This window comes from Suncus etruscus, chromosome X, assembly GCF_024139225.1.
Source record: "Suncus etruscus isolate mSunEtr1 chromosome X, mSunEtr1.pri.cur, whole genome shotgun sequence".
NCBI lineage: Eukaryota > Metazoa > Chordata > Mammalia > Eulipotyphla > Soricidae > Suncus > Suncus etruscus.
In genome coordinates this window covers 60214756-60220266 of record NC_064868.1, presented here as the reverse complement: position 1 = coordinate 60220266, position 5511 = coordinate 60214756, and positions in this window count along the sequence as shown.

The window sequence follows — 5511 nt, the reverse complement described above, 5'->3', positions numbered from 1 at the left end:
TCTAGGTCTTAGAAGAATCTGCTACATGTATAAGAGGTTTTATAGACATATTTTTATGTAGCATCATCCTCTCACTTTTCATGGTCTTATAACTCTTTATCTTACTAATTCCTTATAGTTTTACTGCATAAATAGCTTTGTTGTTGTTGTTGTTGTTGTTTTGGGCCACACCAGGTAATGCCCAGTGGTTATTCCTGGCTATGCACTCAGAAGTTGCTACTGGCTTGGTGGACCATATCGGACCCCGGGGGATTGAACCGCTGTCCATCCTAGATTAGCACACGTAAGGCAAGCACCCTACTACTTGAGCCACTGCTTCAGCCCCTGTGTAAATAGCTTCTACAAAAGCTTCATCCTCTGTCTCACCCTCTTCTTTCTTTATCTTATGTCCTCTTTCCTCTTTACAAAAGTAAAAATTTTACATATATGAAATGCACATGTATTCAATGAGTATTCATGAATGTACAAATTATATGTAATTTATATGAGTAATTTTCACATTACTTACAAAATCTTTCATTTCTATTTTCAACCACTTGTTGGTCTCCTACTATTCTATAATTTAAGATTTAATATATATGGAACAATTTTTACTTATTTTGACCATTTTTAGGGGGGACCCATATCGAGTGTGCTCAGGTGTTAATCATATCTCTGAATACAGGATTTATTCTTATAAATTCATGGTACCATATGGATTGCCAGGAATTAAATGTTGCCTAGTTGGCTGTGTGCAAGGTAAGCACCCAAGTACTAGACTATGTCAATCACTTCTTGTCATATTTTAAAGGTATTTTATTTTTTACCTATCCAAAGACATTGTAATCAAAAGAATTTTCTAAAGACTGAACATGATAATAGGGGCATAGATGGAAAGTTGGTGTGGAGAACATTGTGACAATGGTGGAAGGAAGCGGACAGAATAGTGGAGGGTATGGTGTTGGGTGACTTATTGCATGAATCCTTATAATTAATAGTAGTATAATTCATTGTACCTAAATTTTATTTATTTATTTATCATTGGTTTAATATAACATTTTGAGAGTACTAGTATCTAAGACTCAAATCACCCACTACCAAAAGTTTACTGATTTGACACTATCAAAATACCCTCTAGTGCCCTTTTATCTCACCTTACTTACTTTTTCCTGGGAACCATATTTTTACAGGCACTAGGAATTATTTTTATTTTGTTTTTGTCAGTTCATTTACTTTTATTTATTTATTTTTTATTTTATTTAACCGACTTTATTACATACATGATTGTGTTTGGATTTCAGTCATGTAAAGAACACCACCCATCACCAGTGCAATATTCCCATCACCAATGTCCCAAATCTCCCTCCTCTACACCCAACCCCCGCCTGTAATCTAGACAGGCTTTCTATTTCCCTCCTACATTCTCATTATGAGGATACTTCAAAACGAAGTTATTTCTCTAACTAAACTCATCCCTGTTTGTGGTGAGCTTCATGAGGTGAGCTGTAACTTCCAGCTCTTTTCTCTTTTGTGTCTGAAAATTATTATTGCAAGAATGTCTTTCATTTTTCTTAAAACTCATAGAGGAGTGAGACCATTTTGCATCTTTCTCTCTCTATCTGACTTATTTCACTCAGCATAATAGATTCCATGTACATCCATGTATACGAAAATTTTATGACTTCATCTCTTCTGATGGCTGCATAATTTTCCATTGTGTATATGTACCACATTTTCTTTAGCCATTCATCTGTTGAAGGGTATCTTGGCTGTTTCCAGAGTCTTGCTATGGTAAATAGTGCTGCATTGAATATAGGTGTAAGGAAGGGATTTTTGTATTGTATTTTTGTGTTCCTAGGGTATATTCCTAGGAGTGGTATAGCTGGGTTGTATGGAAGTTCGATTTCCAGTTTTTCGAGGAATCTCCATATTGCTTTCCATAAAGGTTGAACTAGACGGCATTCCCACCAGCAGTGGATAAGAGTTCCTTTCTCTCCACATCCCCGCCGACACTTCTTGTTCTCATTCTTTGTGATGTGTGCCAATCTCTGGGGTATGAGGTGGTACCTCATAGTTGTTTTATTTCAATCTCCCTGATGATTACTGATGGGGAGCATTTTCTCATTTGTCTTTTGGCCATATGTATTTCTTCTTTGTCAAAGTGTCTGTCCATTTCTTCTCCCCATTTTTTGATGGGATCAGATGATTTTTTTCTTGTAAAGTTCTGTCAGTGCCTTGTATATTTTGGAGATTAGCCCCTTATCTGATGGGTATTGGGTGAATAGTTTCTCCCATTCAGTGGGGGGCTCTTGTATCCTGGGCGCTATTTCTTTTGAGGTGCAGAAGCTTCTGAGCTTAGTATATTCCCATCTGTTAATCTCTGCTTTCACTTGCTTGGAGAGTGCAGTTTCCTCATTGAAGATGCCTTTAGTCTCAATGTCCTGGAGTATTTTACCTACGTGTTGTTCTATATATCTTATGGTTTGGGGTCTGATATCGAGGTCTTTCATCCATTTGGATTTAACCTTCATATATGATGTTAGCTGGGGTCTAAGTTCAATTTTTTGCAAGTGGCTAGCCAGTTGTGCCAACACCACTTGTTGAAGAGGCTTTCTTTGCTCTATTTAGTATTTCTTGCTCCTTTACCAAAAATTAGGTGAATGCATGTCTGGGGAACATTCTCTGAGTATTCAATCCTATCCCACTGATCTGAGGGCATGCCTTTATTCCAATTCCATGCTGTTTTAATAACTATTGCTTTGTAGTACAGTTTAAAGTTAGGGAAAGTACTATCTGCCATATTCTTTTTCCCAATGATTGCTTTAGCTATTCTAGGGTGTTTATTGTTCCAAATGAATTTCAAAAGTACCTGATAAACTTCTTTGAAAAATGTCATGGGTATCTTTAGAGGGATCGCATTAAATCTCTACAATGCTTTGGGGAGTATTGCCATTTTGATGATGTTAATCCTGCCAATCCATGAGCAGGGTATGTGCTTCCATTTCTGTGTGTCCTCTCTTATTTCTTGAAGCAGATTTTTATAGTTTTCTTTGTATAGGTCCTTCACATTTTTAGTCAAGTGATCCAAGATATTTGAATATGTGTGGCACTATTGTGAATGGGTTTTTTCTTAATCTCAATTTTTCCTTATTACTATTGGTGAATAGAAAAGCCATTGATTTTTGTGTGTTAATTTTGTAGCCTGCCACCTTGCTATATGAGTCTATTATTTCTAGAAGCTTTTCTGTAGAGACTTCAGGGTTTTCTAGGTAGAGTATCATGTCATCTGAAAACAGTGAGAGCTTGACTTCTTCCTTTCCTATCTGGACTCCCTTGATATCTTTTTCTTGCCTAATTGCTATAACAAGTACTTCCAGTGCTATGTTGAATAGGAGTGGTGAGAGAGGACAGCCTTGTCTTGTGCCAGAATTTAGAGGAAAGGCTTTCAGTTTTTCTCCATTGAGGACAATATTTGCCTCTGACTTGTGGTAGATGGCCTTAACTATATTGAGAAAGGTTCCTGGGGCCGGGCGGTGGCGCTGGAGGTAAGGTGCCTGCCTTACCTGCGCTAGCCTAGGAGACGGACCGCGGTTCGATCCCCCGGCGTCCCATATGGTCCCCCAAGCCAGGAGCTACTTCTGAGCGCATAGCCAGGAGTAACCCCTGAGCGTCACCGGGTGTGGCCCAAAAAACAAAAAAAAAAAAAAAAAAAAAAAAAAAAAAAAGAGAAAGGTTCCTTCCATTTCCATTTTGCTGAGAATTTTGATCAAGAATGGGTGTTGGACCTTATCAAATGCTTTCTCTGCGTCTATTGATATGATCATGTAATTTTTATTTTTCTTGTTGTTGATGTTGTGTATTATGTTGATAGATTTATGGATGTTAAGCCAGCCTTGCACTCCTGGCATAAAAAAGGGTCATACCTCAATAGCTTAATGACACAACTCATAGAATTAGAAAGTGCTCAACAAAAGGACCCAAAATAGGGAGACAGAAGGAAATAACAAAGCTGATAGCAGAAATCAATGAAGTGGAAACCCAAAAACAATCCAAAAGATCAACGAAAGCAGAAGTTGGTTCTTTGAAAAAATAAACAAGATTGATAGACCACTGGCAACACTAACAAAGAGAGAGAGTTAGAAACTTGATAACATGTATTAGGAATGAAAAAGGAGAGATCACTACTGATATGGTAGAGATTCAAAGGGTAATCAGAAACTACTTTGAGAAACTCTATGCCACTAAAAATGAAAACCTGGAAGAAATGGATAAATTCTTGGACTCTTATAATCTTCCACGGTTGAATGAAGAGGATGTAGCATATCACACCCATCACCATTGAGAAAATTAAGACAGTAATCAAATATCTGCCCCAAAACAAAAGTCCAGGCCCAGATGGGTTCACTAATGAATTCTTTCAAACCTTTCAAGAGGAACTACTACCAATCGTGGCAAGACTCTTTCATGAAATTGAAAAAACAGGAACACTTTCAAATAGCTTTTATGAAGCCAACGTCACCTTGATACCTAAACCAGACAGAGATGCTACCAAAAAAGATATTTACAGACCAATATTGCTGATGAATACAAATGCAAAGATCCTCAACAAAATCCTGGCAAATAGGATTCAATGCCTCATTAAGAAGATCATCTACTACAATCAGTTCATTTACTTTAATTATTCATGAGCCACACATACATTCTACATGGTAACGTATTCTGAGCATCAACAAAGAAAAACTCTTAAAATGAATTTGAGCAGATAAAAAAACAAACACCCACACTCAATCCATAATATGTAATTCAGCTGGAAGAAAGAGATCTTCCATTTTGTATTAAGATGTAATGTTTCTTTGCTTCCCCATTGGGAGTAAGGAGACTTCTTGACTAGCAATATATCAGCAAAATAGTGAATGCCATAATATGAAAAATAAGCCACTTTTAATAAAAAGCCACTTTGAAAGCCATTTTGCTAAAATGCAAAATGTGTAATAAAATTTTAATGAAAATGGAGAAAAATGGTGGCGAGACTACAAGAGCAGTAGTGGCTGCAGCATTTCAGAGAAGCCTGGAGGTGCCAAGAGCAGCTTATCACTACATGACCCCAAACGTGAAATTCCAAGAACTCCAGAGCTCATCAGTGGGGTATCAGACTTCTGAAAGAAAAATTTAGGCCAGGGGCCGGAGCAATGGCTCAGCAGTACGGCATTTGCCTTGTAATTGGCTGACCCAGAACAGATGGCATATGGTCACATATGGTTTCCTAAGTCAGGAGCGATTTTTGAGAGCATAACCAGGAGTATCCCCTGAGCATCACTGTGTGTAGCCCCAAAATCCACATATATATATATACATATATATATACATATATATATATGCCAATCAGTAGATCGAAAATCAAAACCCTAGGGAGTTGCTGGAGGAAAAAATTACATGCAGGCAAAGCAGCATTAAGCAACAGAGGTCTAGCTAGAAGCAGCTACAAGGTGATGTTCTCTAAGACAGGAGTCCTTCAGTTAGAGGCTCCCTGGC